The 17,914-nt window shown below is 50.0% G+C and overlaps 1 protein-coding gene across 1 annotated transcript in view; it reads right to left on the bottom strand.

Annotated features, from left to right (window-relative positions):
• LOC308062990 (uncharacterized protein) overlaps window positions 1–17,914 on the bottom strand; it is a gene marked incomplete at its 5' end in the record, with an annotated part of 59,490 nt that overhangs the window by 11,971 nt on the left and 29,605 nt on the right. Inside the window, one exon of the mRNA XM_080385348.1 lies at window positions 1–17,914. This exon is cut by the window's left edge and continues 11,971 nt beyond it; it is cut by the window's right edge and continues 27,310 nt beyond it.

The following is a 17,914-nucleotide window of genomic DNA, read 5'->3' as shown; positions in this document are numbered from 1 at the left end:
CTATGGGAGATAAGGCTGCTGGGAGCTAAAAAGATAGAAAGTGCTCTGATAGCAGCGCTTTCTGCAAATATTTGGTGAGTGCATTTGATTCACTCTGAACAAAGACCACCGGTGTGCCCTGTCCGTAATGGAGAGATTGTTTTCCAGGTTTTCAGGTAAATTCTGTTTGTCGTCTCCATCTGGAGCTGTTTTCAGTCGCAAGCTCATGTTCTCAGCCCAAATGAATTTTGGTCTTGACCCAGCCTGGGACTGACCCAGCAGATGGGAAGTGCCAGTCACAAGAGGTGGAAAGCTCCCTGTGCCCTCCTTGCCAGGAGCACAAGCAAAAGCTGGGATGCCGCACTGCCTGATGGACTGTCCCTGTGGCCTGCCTGGTGACAGGGACACCTACCAGTGTCTCTTTGCTGTGGTGGTGGCCCAAGCTAGTCCAGAAGGACTCTGGGGTTATTCCAGTAGGGCTCTGGGAGCAGAGGAGGGCTCAGAAGGCCAGGGAAGGGCAGGGCATGCAGAACACAGGGGTACGCAGGCTGGTGTCCTGTTATGGGACCCCTGAGGTGTACCCTACTCCTTGCTCAAGCTTTGCTCTACATGGGTCTTCTCCAGCATCACCCCAGCTGTGAGGAGAGCTGTTCCCAGATGCACATATCCTGCCCCCCATCACCTCCCTCAGGCTGTTTCTCCTGCCCCCCTGTTAGTCAAACTTCTGTCCCATGTGATGTGCCTTCAGAACACTGAGTGGCTTGCAGAGAGCTGTGGTGGTCCCAGAGGTCCTGCTGCTCCCAAGCTCTCCAGACCATTCCCTCCAGGTCTTGCTTTTGACCCGATGGATCCCTGATCCCATCTAACCCTGGGTTGCAGTCTGGCTCCAGAGGTGATTTCTCACTGATGCCACATCCAGCAATGGGAACACTTAAGTTTTGCTGAACTCTGATGAACGCATTTTATGGATGGAGGTTTCTGGTGACAGCTGGGGTGCAGCAGGCTCTGGAGACATGTCCCCACCTGCAGACCCACTCTAAGTACAGGGGCAGCCCGTCCACGAGGATAGGGCAACAAGCCCTCTGCTCTGCTGCAGCTGCCACTTGCCCTCAGCAAGCGAACAAGGAGACTGCCCAGATGGTAGATTTGCTGGTAGATTTGCCCGAGTGTAGGTCACTGCACAAGATCTCTTGCTTTCTTGGAGAAAAATGTAAATATGAATGACAAGACTTTGGCCTCTACTCTGTGGTGAAAGATCCTTTCTTTAAGGGATATGAAGGTTTCCCCGGGGAGTTTATCCTGGGGGAGTGGTGAAGCTTTGCTAATAGGCAAGGAGCCTTGGAAGTAAGGTGCTCTGAGCAAGGAAGAGGCAGTGGCACATGAGTTCAAGCAAGGATCCTTGAGGCTTCCTGGTCTCCAGTCTCCAGCATGTCACAGCCACTCTCGTCTCACCCACTCAGCCCTTCTACAGAAACATGTCACTTGCCTTCAGCTCAAGCACCCCTAGGACAGCATCCCGGGTCCAGGAGATGTGGAGACCTATGGAAGGCACCTGCTTCCCTTCCCCACTCACTAGGACATTTCTCTGCTAGTTAAAGCTCTTTCCAGCACAAAGTATTGTCCACAGGAAGGTGCTTATGTGGGGTGATTGCCAGCCTGCAGATTTCTTATTTGTCAAGATAAATGTGTTGAGCTCTTTCATACCCCTCATTTCCTCATCCATTGAATCACTGACTGGCCTCCAGTCTGCACATCAGTTTTGCCTCTACCATGCTCAGAGGTGAAACCACTGCCCTCCCCACCTATCCCCCAGCCCACACAAGAACTGCACAGGGGGTCCCGCATGCTCACAGTGACCCACGGGTGTCCTGCAAAGCCCCCTGTGCAGACCTGAAGGGCTCTTTGACAAGCACTGGGCTGTAACACAACACTTAAGGGAAAGGGTCCAGCTGTGAAAAGGGAAAGTGATCCCAGCCTCTCCCCAACCCCGATGAGAGCCTGGCGTGATTTTGTCAATCTCACCATTCTTTGCATCAGCCACAAATTTTTTATGAATGAGTTTTTAATATGTATGTTCAAATCGTTGATGAAAATACTGAGTACTGTAAGCCTCCTGCTACAAAACATTATGAGAAACACGGATTTAATGACAGCTTCCCGTCAGTGACTGCTGCCTGGGCTCTTACCCCAGGCTCGGTTTGTCTCACGTGTTTCTCTCTGACGCAGTCGAGTGCTCGTTTTTAATCAGCCATGCAGCACTAAGTCAGGCGCCTTCCCCAAGCTGAAGTATATCGTAGAATCATTATCACATCTATTCAGTTACTTTTATCAACCACACAGGTAATCTCCTCTGTGAATGAAATGAAGGCTGACAAGACCCGTTTTCCATAAAACCTTATTGATTGGCATTAATTCTCCAGCTTCCTTTCAACTGATGCCGGTATTACTTTCCCTTGGCTTTGCCCATGTGTGATGCTCAGAGGCAGACTCACCCAGCCTGCCATCTCCTTTGTGATGGTCTGTTCCAGCTTCCCTAGTGGTCCAAGATTTACCAGGGATGTTCCCGAGCAACCTTCTCCAGACCTGCCCATTGTGTCACATATCCCCATGTGGTGCCGTCTAACATCGTCCTTGACCTTCAAAATGCCGATGAGTTCAGCATTCTCCTGTGATACAGACACAAAGACAGCCCAGAAACATTCATTGCATTTGTGCCCTATCAAGAGTTCAGTCATCTCTGTTAAGAAAACTTCTGTACTACTTTTTTTTTTTTTATTCACAGAGCATTCCAATTGCCTTCTCACTGTCATTCATTCACCAAGTCATGCATTTTTAACTGATGAGTGTGGCTTCTCATATCAATTTTCTGTACTTCATAACTTCTAATTCAAAATCAATGGTTATCTATTTCCCCTCTACACTCCATTTTGTTATATATTGCTTTTTTTTTATTATTATTTCTAATAGCTGCCTCCATCACTGAAGAGGATGGGCGTCTGGCCAAACATGTCCTTTTACTTGATTATGGAATTATGGCTCTTTCCCTCTAAGAAAAAGTCCCTGGTTTTACTCCCATTTTTCTGCCAATGTTTTCCCCTTCCTGCTCAATTCTGCTTGCAATTCCCCACCCTGCTGGAGCTGTTCTGTAACACCAGGCAAGCCACTTCTGGCTGTGGGTCCTTCAGTCTGCCACAGTGCTGTGGGGGAGCTTGGCTCCACCTGCTTCTCCAGAGTCCTTTCTAGCTCCATTTCTAGTAATTCTACAAATACAGTAATTACGGGACTTCATGAGCCACTTTCACTCTGGTAATTACTTCCCCTACCATCCTCCTGCTGGGTACCTCCCAGCCAATTTAACCACTCTAGAGGTGGATTTCCAATCACTACAGGTCCGAAGACCACCAACCTGTTCCCACCTTGTATATATTTTTGCCGTAAATACATGTTGTTTGTATTTCCCAGGACCGACTGTATCAGAGTGGCCAGGTAAAATCCCCCTCAGGACTGATGTGGAAGGACTGACCCCTCCAAAAAGCAAAGACACCCCATCTTGGTGCTGGGGAGAGTTGCTACCCATCTGTAGCAAGCTGGAGAACTTCTGGGGCATGCCTCCAGCGAGAGCCCCTGCTCATCGAGAGCCTGCAACCCTGAAAAGGGAACCCAGCAAATTGAAATTAATAATTTATGAGTGACAGTAACAATTTCCACCATTCGAGGAAGCAAAGAAAATTGTTCCATAAACATTTTTCTTTTCAATTTCCTACCAGTTACTTGAAATTTGATTTCCATCTAGTTTGTTTCATCAAACCTCCCCAAAGTGATTTTAAAAGTGTCGCTGGCAATTACCCAGCTGCAGAAAGAAAGAAATGGCAACGGGGAGCTCTGTTTCACTGGCCCAAAGGAACTGGGGGGAGGAGGGTTGGTGTCGCTGGCAGGGAAATGACTAGGCAGCACCAGGAATCACTTGTCAGGAGTTCGACTTGATCAGCCTCAGCCATGCTGGGCTGCACAGCACTGCCTTTGATGTGGCAGGGCCAGCACCGTCCATGCCATGAGGCCAGCAGAAGAGGTTCAGGGGCTGTGGGTGCCAGCAGAAGAGGTTCAGGGGCTGTGGGTACCAGCAGGAGGCCATCTAATTCTGTACGAGCCTGGCACATCATCTTCCCTCCAGACTGCCAGGGGTCCAGCATGCAGCCAGGGCTGGAGTCTCAGAACTTCTGAAATCCTCTGTGGAAACCCCCCATTGCTAACCCTGATGTGGCTGGGGCTTGTTTCCACCTTGTGCTCTGGTTCTGCCTTCACTGGAGTGAGCGGTCCTCTGGGCTTGGCATGTGTTTGGTCAAGGGCACCCATCCTGTAGGGTTCTGTGGGAGCTGGCTTCTCTTGGGTGCATGGCTCACGGGGTTACTTCTGTTCTGCAGCCCTGACCTGGCTGTCCCATGTGTTTTCTGCCTCTGTCCCTCTCCCAGGATTCCAAGTGACAAAAGCCCATCTCTTATGCAGGGCCAGGTCTCTCTGATGCTAAAGCACAAGCAGTCCAGCATCTCCATCCCTTTCTTTCACAGTTATTCTCCCACATGGCTGATCTAGCCTTCAGGCACCACCTTGCACTGCTCATGACTGCCATGGTACTGATGCTGGGGCTGAAGCGATTGTGTGTGTCCCAAGAGCAATTCCTCCTGCCTCCAAGAGCTGCATGTGCTCCAAGAGCTGCATCTGTCCAAGTGCCCCCTTTGGCTCAATCTCCATGTCTGCAATGAATGCTGTCACTGGTTTAAATATCACAGACTGAGCAGAGGAAAATGATCCCCTGGAAACAAGTGATTCAAGGGGCTGGAAGACAGGTGATGAATAAACTTCCACAGCTTGCAGTAAATCACGGCTTTGAAGGTCCCAGGGCATGGAGGCTCTGATGCCAGGGGTCTGGGGAAGGCGGGGAGGGCAAGCTGCTCACACCAAATTTTTCCTCTCCCTTCCAATAATTGAGGAAGACAAGCGTTGAGTAGGCAGCAGCCCTCAGTGGACATCATCCAAGCCTGGAAGTGTTTACAGTGTCAGCTCTTTGAGCATAATAAGGAATTACACGAATGGGCTGGCTGAGTTTTAAAAGTAATAGCTTTGTTAAAAGCGGTTAGGATCAGGCGCCGCTCGTCAGTGCCACTGCTGTCTCATGGCCATGGCAGACACGGGTTTGCTGTCCTGTGACCCTCTGGCCAAGTAATACAATTATTTCTCTTCTGAAATAAATGAGAATAAATTAATACAGAAATTAAACCCAATTCACAGCACCTGTTATGCGGGAGCGTACTGCTTGCCTCATGCTTTTGCTTAGAGCGTGGCAGCACTAATCTCTCCATGCTGGCAATGAACCTTTCTCTTGATCTTTTGCTTTTAAATAAAGACCCAAGATGGTGATAACGAGTGTGAATCCGTTACCTGGTGGGGATGGGTGCAGGAGGGTGGGAGGAAAGCTATGACTGCCTTCATGAGAGGCAGCCCCACGGGAGAGCATAGCGCACATCAGAGGCAAGTACCACCGTGCATGAAGGGCAGATGTTCCCCTCCAGAGAAGAGGATGTGCCGTGGGAAGTGTAGGACTCACGCCAGGGGTTCAGGTGGGACCTGGCTTTGCAGGGATCAGACCTTCTTGGTTGGGCAGACAGATCCAGTGACGGGGTCTGGTGTCCTTATGTTTAGGATATTGTGTCACACCAGTTTTCACCATGACATCCACTGTCCTGCCCCATAGATGCCAGGCAGTAGAATATATTGCAGCACCAGTGTCACATGCCTTCACCATAAGAGAGCTTTCCACGGAGGGCCTGGTTTTAGCTTTTCACCCGGTTGCATTGCTCTGAAGACTGATGAGCGTGCTCTGGAAGCTAATTAGAAGTTTCTTGCAAAGTTTAACTGAAAATGGTCAAATTGTTATGGAGATACAGGCATTACTCAAACTTGGAATTACTCCTTAAATTGTAGTTTTTGGAGCGGATTCATTCATCTTAAGTAGAAAAAGCTTTCACATTTTCCATTGGACAGTCCAAGCCAAGGCAGGGGAGCAACAGTAATTAAGCACTGCTGCTAATGAGGTTTTTAGTTAAGGATTAGAAGTGTACCTCCTGGTAGCAATTTTCAGTGTGGAGATCACAGGTGTGAAAAGCTCCTGATTTATATTTAATGTATTTTTATTAAATGAAGAGAAGGTGAAGACACAGAATTGAATTCCTCTTTTCTGCGACATGCCGGTACAGGGGGACAGTTGTATGGCAGCCTTGTGACAGCGCACCACCGGGTGCTGATCATTGACTTTCATCCCCCTACTGACTCTCTCTTGCTGTGGGGCAAGTGAGTTGGATGGGATGGGCTTGGAGGGGGAGGTGACCAGGAAGGGTCATGAGGAATGACTCAGTGTTTGGGTTTCTCTTGGCCGTAGTTGGGGTGGGTGGGTGAAGACCATGGTCTGTGGATTAAGGAGGTGGGTGAAATGCTGGTGCTTCCAAGGAACGGGGATGCACATGTGGAGATGGTCTGTGCAGGAGGTGAGGCAGAGCTCTCCCTTGGTGATGGTGATGGGGCTGACCCACAGCAGGGGGGTATCGGAGGGGCAGTCTAGACTGGACATCACCCACTGTCGGGAACAGGCACAGCAGACTCAGGGCCACATCCATTCCCCAGCTGCTTGTCCATGCATCACCACCCCAGTGCCTCCACTGTCCACATCACCATCCGTGAGGGCAGGCTCAGCCCAGCTCCCCTCAGCAGACCTGAGGATGGACGACCACCCCTACCTTTCATTGCCAGCCGGCCCATTCCCTTGGCCCACCAAGACCAGCATGTGCATTTACCCGGCATTTCTCCCATGTGTTGAGTCTCGTGTCGTTGCCCTGTCCACAAAGCCATGTGAGCTGTGCCAGGGGATGTCCACCGTCCCTCGGTGGCAGCGCGAGGATGCTGCCCCTGCTTTCTGCCTGCTGAGCCCTACAGGCTCAGCGGAGGTGGTGGGAGGTGCTGGAGAGTCCCACTTTGTTGTCTCCATCCTTTAACATAAAAACTCTTGGCGTGAAGCATAACCTGATGTCAGCGCTGGAGCCCCACACCAGAGATGACTACCACCAAGGATGGTTTGTAGGACTGCAGCAATGCCTTGGGCTACAAAGACTTTAACTCAAAGCATGAGGCACACTGACAATTTGCTCTGCCTTTCCAGTCTTTGATGGCAGATAAGAGCTTTTCTAAGCAGATAATTAACACAAATTCGGTGGCCACATATGGGACTTTCCTTTGTTCATTGGAGGAATGTGGATCTGAGCTCAAAGCAGGCTTCCTCCCCACCGCTACCGCTACTGCTACCGTTGCTGCCGGCAGAGCCGCTGCCTTTGCCAGCTCTCACCAGGCTCATGTTGGGTTGCAGCTCTGCTGTTTCAGAGAAGCCAGAGCCCTGAAAAATTCACGTCAAGTTCTAGGAGGAAAGAAACCAAACTTAATTTGGGGTTTCATGACACTCGAGCCCTCTATTAGGCCTTGTAAACTTTTTCTGACATTACCACTTCATGAAAACTTTGATTTCAGCTGTTGACTAAATCTTTAATCTCCCACTACTTGCTAGGTCTGTCTCCTTTTCTTACTTAAAAAAACATTCTGGATTTGTCTTCGATGGCATCTTTCAAATGTCAGCAGTTACCAGACTAACACGGAATGCAAAGGCCTTGGCAAACAGTCTTTTAAAGAGCTGGGGCATATAAATTTAAAGGCATGATATAATCTAGGAGGAATCCATCAGCCAGGGGAGCCTCTTGCATGAAGTGTATTGAGAACTAAGCACAATATGAGCAGAAGGAAAATTGCTTTTTCCCTTTTGAATTTTTATTCACTTACCAGCAATATTTACTAGTAGCAGGCAGAACTTATTTTTCATTTTCTGGGGAGATGGGAGAATACTGGTGCCACTCATCTTGTCACCAAATTAAATCTGTCGACTTGCTGCCAGGTCACTGTGATATTAATGATACACTTGTAATCCCTTTCATTTGGGAGGCCTGTGGATGGAGAAGTGAGACACTTGACCGTTGTTCGCACATTGTAATAGAAGGAAAAATAGCATTTCTGAAATCCCAGGAAATTGCTGCTCCCTCTGTCATTTATTCCCTTTATGTTAACAGAGCCAGGCTGCAATCAGCTCTCACAGCTCAGCAAGTGGACCCCTCGCCATCGCCAGCTTCATTTGGTAATTAGTCAGAGGACGGGGAGCCTGGTGCAATCAGTAGGCGGCCGGGCGCTGACGCAGCTCTGTGCTTCCATCTTTTAATAAGCCAGGACCAGCCCGGGGACGGCCGTGGTGCCTGCTCTGGCCTCGCATCTCTTCTCTCTGCTGGAGTGGATGTTGACTCCTCCTCGCACTGCTGTAGGGATGAGCAGCCACCAGCGCTAATTGCCTTCCACTGGGACAAACTCCCAGCACGTAACAAAGGAAAAGCCCCCAGGGCCATTTGTCCAGAATAAAGGAATAAATTCTAGCTGACTCGAGAAAACTCGGAGCAGGAGGGGCCAGGCTGGGAAGATGTTTTGGGTTGTGGCTGGTATCATCCATCCTCATTTTGTCAGCCCTGCCCCTTGGACAGCCGCTCCCCTGGGACAGAGCTCAGCGATGCCCTGCCTCAGGTGACACTGTTTTGAGGCCAGCTGTGAGCCCAGTGCCTGGGGACTCCCTCCGTCCACCCCCTTTTGCTTCCCACCATGACAAACTGCACCAGCTCTTCAGCATTCCGCAGCAGCCAGTAGGGATGAAGCTGGTGCGGCTCAGGGGGCTTGTGACTTACTCACAGTGACACAGTCCCCATGGCCCTAAGGGAGGGACCCATTTTCCACATCTGCCCTTTTGGGGCTGCGAAGGGAGCGTGAAGGCGGAGGATGGACCACAGCGTTCCCTGCTTCACTTCCCCAAACGGACTTTCTCTCCTTGCAAGGTGCAGTTGCAGGGGGGAGGTGTCCCTTGCTTTCAGGAGGAGCAGGAGGGCCACAGGTTTTGCCCTGAAGTGGGGCTGGTGTCACATCCTGTGCTGCTGTGACTTTGGCTAGTGAGGACGGGTCTGGGAGGTGGGATGGCACCAGGGGGGCCTGAAATCTGCAGTGTTTATCATGAGCCAGCTGGGTGACTCGGGGCAGGTGTCTTGCAACATCTGGAAAAGAGTCCTGCTTTCTTTTTACAGTGAGAATTCGTCAGTATTTCAGCTAGAAACGTCCTCTTATTCAAAGCTCCCGGAGATGCCTGCTGAGTTCCACCTAGAGCTGCTCAGGATGAGGCCTGGGGGATCTGTATGAGGCTTTGGTAGAATGACTTATTTCTTGGGATAGCTATGGATAAGCACAACTCCAGCAAACCTGAGCACTTCCAAAGCTTTGGGCTCTCCAGAACTTGGATGTAGAAGGAATGCTTTGGAAATGGAGCTACTGAGGAAAATGCTGAACTTCCAGTGATGGGTTTGGCTTTAAACTTCCCTGATGAGACAGTCATTGGGCTCTGGCTATGGTATTCCCTGGGCTGTTATTATTCACAGAGAGAAGTTTCCTCCATGCCAACCTGCCTGGCCATCTCTGGCAGGCTCTGCGGCTGTGCCTTGCATCCCATCACCTCCTCATTGCGCCTGAGCAGGACCGGAGCAGCCCTGCTGGGAACTGGCCTTGGTCTCCCCCCACCCCCCCAGGCAGTGACCGCATCTCCAGGGCAGGATGGAGGGACTCAGGGAGGCTGCCTGGGACTGCACCATGTCTGTGCCCTTCCTGCTCACTGTCTCCTAATTAGCATTCCTTTTGCACATTTAATTAGCACATCCCTGCCTTAAGTTATGGGCTGCTTTCCTATATTTACACTCTCCTAAAACATCAAGGGAGAGGTCTATAAATTACGTCTCATGAAAAACATCAATTGTGTGAGCTCCTTGTAGGATTTATAACGTTCAGCTTACTACCTGCCCTGCACGGAGCCTGCTCATGCAGACACACACGCAGAGGCTGAGATTTTACATGTACACATGCGCTGCATCTATCACACGTTGAACTACTGCCGTGCACGTAGATGCACCCATGCACATACCGTACCCATCACCCCCCAGCCAGGGCTACCCAGCCCACCCCTACCCACACGGAGCAGCACGTTGTGGTCTGTGAGAGGGGATTGTCCCACAGGTAACCCAGCTTCTCCTAATCAGACCACAGGCATTGCTGGGGTGGGAGGCTGTAATGGGATTCAGCTGCCTGTAAATCTCCCAGCAGAGCTATTAGTGCGTGCGGAGCTCCTGGTTTATAGAGTGTGTGGGTCTTCTATCAGCTTGGGCAGGGTGTGCTGCCTCTTGGTCACTGTTTTTCAGAAGAGAATTTCAGGCTGGTGGGAATACTGGCAAATTTGCCAGCCCTCCTGAGAGCCTGGCAGTATGGACTGTGAGCACCGACCTGTCACCGGGGCCATAGCACAGGTGAAATGGAGTTTGAATGACCAGGCACCATGATCCAGCACCCTTGGGCGTTGCTGAGGCTCCTTCAAAACTGTGAGGAAAGAGGAGCATCCCAGCAAGGGATCTCACTGCAGAGGTCCCAGCTGCCTCAGCCGTGCTCACGAACAGCCATGCCTCTCTGCATATAGTATGTATACCATGTTTGAATAGCAATCAGTATTCCTACCCTCTGTATTGGTCTGATCTCTTTTTAAAGTCTCTGCAGCTTCCCCAGCATCCTGTGGCCCTGTGTCCCACCAGTTAATGACGAGTTGTACCTAAATCTGTTTTTTTTTCTCCTGAAGTCTGCTGCCTTGTCATTCCGTGACAGACCCTGCTACTTGTTGTAAAACACACTGAGAAACCATTCCCTACTTGTCACTCCCAGTTTTACAGGCTGCTATCACATCTGCCTCAGCCACCCTCTCCAAGCTGACAGGTCCTGCTCTGTTTAACCTGCTCCGAGCAGAGTCTGCTCCATTTTGTAGTCTGCACAGGTGTCTTTTTCTCTACCTTTTCTACTTCTGCTTTGGAGGTGATCTGACCAGAGCCATGAAGAGTATTCAGAATACTCCGTGGATGTATAGCTTTGCAGAAAGATGTCTTTGCTTTGTTCTCCCTTCCTTTGCTGTCACTTTTTTGCCTGCAACTTGTATGAGGCTCAGGTTCTGCATGCTCATGGAGAGCATACAGACTTAAAATATACCCAAACCTCTGGTCAAAGTCCCCTTGTCTGTTTGTCAGACTTTCTCCGTGGGAAAGCAAGAGTGCATTCTGGTCTCTATTTCGGAGTTATAAATATTAGCCACTTTTACTAGCCATTTATGGTGGGGGCAGGTACACAGCAGAAACCCAGGGTAATGGTGGTAGAGCATAAGTGGGTTGGGCATGGACAGATACTCTGCTGTTCTGACACTGCTCCTTTCCATACTCTGGGACATGGCTGCTCTGGTCTCTTTAGAGGACCCTGGTGAGTACTGGTGATCAGACTGGTTTGACTGGTGATGTGCTGATCCCAGCATCGGTGTTTCAGATCTTCCGTTCTTCCCTAACATGAGATCAGAAGTGGGTCCAAGAGAAAGTCTCCTAGTTCAGACCCAGCAGGTTTGAAGGTTGCTCTGCACCTTCCCTGTCAACAGTCATTGTCACAAAGCCTCAGCTTCCACCTGATGTCTCAAGGCTTTGACCACAGCTGGGACAGCTGCCAAGGGACAGCTGGAGCAGGTCCATGCCACTTTCTGTTCCCTGGGAGGGAGGTTGAGCTTACATTCCTTGTGCCCTCAGGCCAGGGGATCTCATGCAGCCTCTGTCCTGCTCTGCCTCCTGGGGACAGGCACTGTGCTTGCTGGCTGCATGGCTTTTCCTCTAAGCATCAGTCCCAACTCCTTTATTCCCCTGCAGTAGAGGAGTCTGAAGTGTTCCTGTGTCCCAGGTTTCCTACAGGGATGGCTGGACACAAGCTGGGGGCTATGAGGCATTTGGCATGCGTTCCCTCCATTTACGTATAGCAAGCTCCAGCTTTTGAACTCTCATTAACAATTAAAGTGCAGCCAAGACCTCAGCTAATGAGAAAAAAATGTCACCCTGAAATCTGAGCTGGCCTGGTGCCTCCTGCAAAAAGCTGAGCAGCTGAGACCAAGAGGGCTCTTCATACCAGTGCTGCTGCCCAGTCCCTTGCACTGGTGGAGAAGATCCCTGCTGCTCCTTGAAGGATGAATTCTTCCACCATGCAAGGATATTGAGCCTGGAGGAGAGACCCAGGAAGCTCAGGGTCTCAAGGCTTTGCATCCGTAGACATCTCTGGAAAGGAGCATTGCCGGCATTTCCAGAGCAGGAGTCTTGGAGCCCTCCTCTGGCATGGGATTTGTGCTGGCCTGACCTGAGGGCAGGTGTGGGCAGCAGAGTGTGGTGTGTGCATTGCCTCATCTTCAGGTGATGCCTTGCTCTAATGAAGTCCAAAATATCAAGGATACATGAGCTGTCCCAAGGGCTGTGCAGGAGGAGGACTTGGACCTAAAGCAAAGGGACCGTGGAGGTGCCAGGGTGCTGGCAGCAAGTGTGGGCTTTTGTGGATCTCTGTGCTGTCCTTGGGCACCTCTCCTCTCCAGGCTGTGTCAGGAGTGCTAATCCGTGTTGTCCAGAGTGTGTGCTTTTGCTGTTTCTACATGTGGAAGCCTCGTGGCCCTCAGGTGCAATTAGGCACAGTCACAGTCCCCAGTTCTGTAAAGGTCACTGGGATAGCCCAGTGTATTTCAAGAGGGTGTGACTGGTTGGCACTGGGCATCTCATCCATGATTACTGTAAAGGACACACTTAAAGTGTCTGAACCTTGGGCTAACATATTGGTCTAGGAGGGAGAAGCAAGCGGGGCGAGGAAACGTTGAGGCAAGGAAGAACTCTCCATTCCTTCTACTGAGGGACCCAAACTGAAGACGGTGTTTTGCCAACACCATGCCCCGAGTACTTGCCCGGTGCCCCAGGCAGCGTGCCACGCTCGGCAGCAGTGAACACCACCTGGTTATGAAGTGAGGGATGTGCATGCCATCTTCAGTTACTTACTATGTCATCCCAGGAAAAATGCAGCAATGCAGGCAGTAATTCTCCACCTTTTACAGGAGGTTTTATATCTACCTGGAATTTACACATTACTGCTTCTGACGCTTTGTCATGATTGGTGTTTTTTTTTTAGTAATATGAAAAAATTGCTTGTGTGTGAGGATTCCCTGTGGACACCCGCAAACCTTCCCAGTGGGAGAAACCTGACGGGAGGTTTGATGCTGAGTCCTGCCTTTCAGGTCTCCAGCACTGGCATTTCTGCTGCTCTGTTGTTGCGCTGTGCTATGGCAGCAACACGCAGTCACTCTGCTTGTGCTTTCCATAGGCTGAGCAGTTATTGCCTGCGTTTCTTTTCCTATGCTGATGGATACAGAGACCCATGCCACATCCACATGGCTAATTTTGCCTTGTCACAGATCATGGAAGGAAACCAGAAACCCATCAGCCATCCTTAAGAGGTAGGGAGAGAAACCTTGTGTTTCCATAGGGATTGTAGCTTTGAAGAGCTCCTGCGTATCCAGGGGTGAACCATCACTTCCCGAGTGCCTGGAGATGGTGTCCCATGGTCCTGGCAGGGCTGCGAGTTGCTGATGAAGGAGGGTGCATGTCAGACACCAGGGCTGTGAACAGGGGCAGTGAAAGCAGAGCTCCTGCTGGTTCCCTCAGGGGAATAATGACTGGAGAGGAGGCAATGGAGTGGATGGAAAGGAGCGGGGTGCCCAGCCAGGCAAGGGCTGCAGCAATCCTTCCCTTGGTGTGGTCAGCCAGAGTCCAGAGAGATGAGACAGACCTCAGCTTGCTTGATGCGACTCTATTGCGGATGAGCTTTTGAGAATAAGGACGTTGTGTTTTCATCACCAGTTCAGATTCTCACTGTTCCCTGGTGGCCATCAACTCATTCTGTTCAGCATGAGCCAGAAGGGGATGGCTCAGGCTGAAATACTTATTAGCACACGGGGCTAAGTAAGCAACAGAAAGTCTCTGCAGACAAGAAAAAGTATAAGCAAAACTGAGTAGAAGGAAAAACAGATGTAAACATGTGAATGGAAGTTTTAGCCGATGTCAGAAGAGTTTTGGTGTCCAGAGGGTTACCCCCAAAGAAACGAAATCTCAGAAGAACTCTTGTCATTTAGGAAGAACAGTATTTAGAAATTAGAATATAAATGTTGTGTGGAAAAAGGAAAAAATGTTTGGGGATGGTTATCAAATGAGAAGAATCCTAGAAAATACATATAGGAAGTGACAGGCAGGAGTGCAACCCGTGTTTGGGCTTTATTTGCACAGTGTTGAGGTAAGGTTTGTGTGCATGGTTCTTCTCTGCAAAGCCCAGCTCAGCAAAAGGCTCCACGGTCCCCAGCCAGGGAAGATTATGGCTAGAGCTGGCTGAGACGGAAGGTACATCACCACGGGCTGTATGGCTTCAGGTGCTCTCCTGTGCAAGACAGGAGTTTTGTTTGAACTCATATGGTGGATTCCAGATCCATTTCTACTTTACCCAGCTTGGCTCTTGTTTCTTGCCAGATCCCGCTCCTTTTCTGCAATGGGATATTGATGGATTGTGGGAATGTGCACGTGCTGTGTAGCCGCTTACAGAAACGAATGCACAAGTGATCTCAGACAGGCTTTCCCTACTGAGATCCTTGTAGTAGAAATTGTGCCATTGATTTTACAGCATCCTACGAGCAATATTTATTTTCACATTTGCCAAATGCATATACGGTTTTGTACAACAGCAATGCACATCACCTTACCATTCGTCAGGTGTCTAAGTGTTCCCAGGCAAGACACAGAGCTGTTCTGCACCTGCTCATCTGGAAGGGGAGATGGAGAACACTACATCCAGCTGAAAAGGCAGAGGGAATTTAGACAGACAGCATTTAATAATGGGCATAGAATATGGCCAGTAACCAGAAACAGCAGTTTTGCTCTTGCAAAAAAACCGACCTATCCTGATTATTTTAATGTCCACAAGGGATCAGGGCCTCTGTTGTAGCTCTGACTTGAAAGATAGCAACTCCTATTCAACCAGGCAGCTTAACATGCTGCAGTGCCAAAGTCAAGGAGAGAAACCGCCGTTCTGGTGCCTGCGGTGCTGCGCAACCAGCTCACCTTGCCAGTTTTGATATTACAGTAGTGTTCTGCTGCTGGCTGCAGAATTTATCAGCAGTGCAGGCTTCTCCGAAAAAACCCATCTGTGGGGATTCTGGTGGGTCTGCTGCTCATCTGAGACCTTTTGCTTCCCTTTGACTCTTCCACCACCACCCCCCTCCCTGAGATGGCAGCCTATTCAAGGTCCACACTTTGCCCTGAGCAAGGGAAGGGGAGATATTTACTGGCAAGATTTTCCCAGAGGATGAGATGGGCTGTATGGTCCTACGGCTCCCAGAAGCCAGCTGGCCGGAGGGTTTAGCACAGCAGAAATGTCTGCATCCATTTGGGAGCTTGGTCAAAAAAGACTGTCCTGTAGGCAAATGTGGGTCTGAGGCACCTGCACCCTGTCCCACCTCTGGAAGGTGAATGCATCTCACTAGGAGACTTTTCAGCCTCTGGGTCTCTTTGCAGGGCCTCAGCAGTCACCCCAGGGACCTTGCCCAAGACACACGGGCTGTCACTGCTGTTAGTGTTGCCCCACTGTCCTACCCCTCCAGGTCTCCCTTTCCTCTTTGCTCTGGGACCCTGCTGGGTAGGTAACACCTCAGGTCACGTCTATGGTCACAGCCCTTCAGGGCCCTTGGGATGCCTCTGTGCATCCAGGGGCTGGTTATGCAGCGCAGTGGGTAACCCCTTCCCGGGGCGACACAGGTGCTGCACAAGTCTTGGTATCGCCGCACCAGAGAACTGAGCAAAACAAAGGAGCTTTTAATTCAGTGGCTGATTTTTGGAAGAGCTTCCTCAGGAAAAAGCTGCCCTTGCTGCCCCCAGAGAGCCTGGAGCCTGGCAGGGACCTCTCCTGGCTGAATGCTCCACCTCAGCGAAGAGGACTGGAAATGGGGTGCCTGTGGTCCAGGGAATACAAGGCATGATTGTTCTGAGGGCTAGAACAACATTTTTAAAGCACCTATTGATGTTTCTGATTTGTTTTTCAGGCTGATGCACTCAAATCCCTTCCTGCACCCCCCTCACTCCTTGCTCGGTTGGTGCCTGTGTCACCTTCAGCCTGACCCCATTGCCCAGTGCCTTTTGGACCCTCTGTGCAATGCGACAGCTCCGAGGAGAGGAGGCAAAGCATGGTGGACCTGAGCTCTGCCTAGCTTCTCCTTCATCCCCTTGCCTTGGGCTCTGCTACCTCCCTCCATCCATGCCCAACCATCCCCCCATCCTCTATTTCCCCGGTGTTATGTCCCCTCTTATTTCCCTCCTCTCTGCCAACTCCAATCTTCCTTCTTCCCACGCAGTGCTTGCTCACATCCAGCAAGGTGGTTCTGAGGGCTGGAAATAATCTTGCCAAGAACAGCATTTTGCTGTCCCTCGGATAGCATTTCTTTGTTTGCAACCTTGCAAACCCGGTTAATATAACCACAAATAAAAACATGAGTAACAGGACATATATTAAGAGAGAACTGGCTAAATCATTAATGGGTGTAAGTCAGTGTGGCATCACTAGCTTCCAAGGGGCTATCCTGATTTACACCCACTGAGCTCAGGACACACATTTACATTTACAGTGCACAGACATGATAAAATGAAATAAAAACAAAATACTAAACCCAATTCCATCTTAAAGCTTTATGTGAGCTATAAATGGGTTTGACATAAATCACGTACCTCTCTTGGGTCTTGTAAGTCAGACCACTCGGCTTCCAGAGGAGAGCGGTGCAAAGCCAATTGCTAACCCCACCTGCTTCAGCACGTGGAGATTTGTTACTCTGTGGAGGTGCACTCCATACAAAGCACTGGTTGCCTCAGCTGAGGACTCCAGCACTCCAGAGTTGGAGGATGCTGGAATTAGGACTGCACGGGGAGTAAGATCTTCCTTTTCCTGGTGTTTCTGCCTTATGAAACACCCTTTAGCCACAGCCATGTCTGGTTTTGACACCTCGCTCTTTTTTTTTTTTTTTTGTGGCTTCATATTTTTTTCCCAGATTTTATGATTTATGGGAAATTCCTTTAGATGTTGGCTGAGACACTAAATAGTGTTTTCCTTATATGATCTACCGCTGTGTTAGATTTCAGGTTCATACTGGGGGCATCTGACATTACTGTTGTTCAAAGAGATGGAAAGACAGCAGATAAATTATTCCTAATTTTGTCTCCTCGGCTGTTTAAAACACGATTGTGTTGATTTAAAAAATACATATACCCCTAGGCAGAGAGCATGGGCTGAAACGAGGGGCCGGTGGGACAGGTTCAGTTTAGAAGTAACTAACAGCAGACCTACGGAGGTGGCTGTGCTCTCGCCTTCAGTGAAGTCTGCAACGATGCTGATGTTTTGGGGTTGGCAGGACAGAGTATCTGTTTTCTCTGCTGCTTTAAAGACTTTTGCTCAAGCCCTTCCATGGTTGCAGCGTGCATGGTGCTGGGTCACCCTCGGTGCCTGTACCTCCTTTTGCAGCTCACGTGCAGCAAGGCAGTGTGTTGGCTCAGGGGTGCTGCATTTTGTGAGTTTGTGTTGGTTTTTCCTCAGTGATGTTGGAATGACCTTGAAACACAGGGCAAGAAAATCCTTCCTGACACATTGCAAAAAAACCATGGGGACAAAGTCACTTCTACTGGGGGGAAATTTTGCGGGTCAGTTGTCTCCGTGTGCCCCTGTCTGATTCCTCCTGCTTTTCAGCAACAGCTGCTATGTGGATTTTCAGGTGACTCAGGAAAAGCATCTGCCTTGTGGATTCCCTAGCCTCTGGTGCAGGGTGTCCCCAGGCAGATCTACCATCCCACGGGCCAGCTGCCAG

The sequence above is a fragment of the Falco punctatus genome (genome assembly GCF_963210335.1).
Source record: "Falco punctatus genome assembly, chromosome: 1".
NCBI lineage: Eukaryota > Metazoa > Chordata > Aves > Falconiformes > Falconidae > Falco > Falco punctatus.
This window is presented reverse-complemented; position numbering and strand designations above follow the sequence as displayed.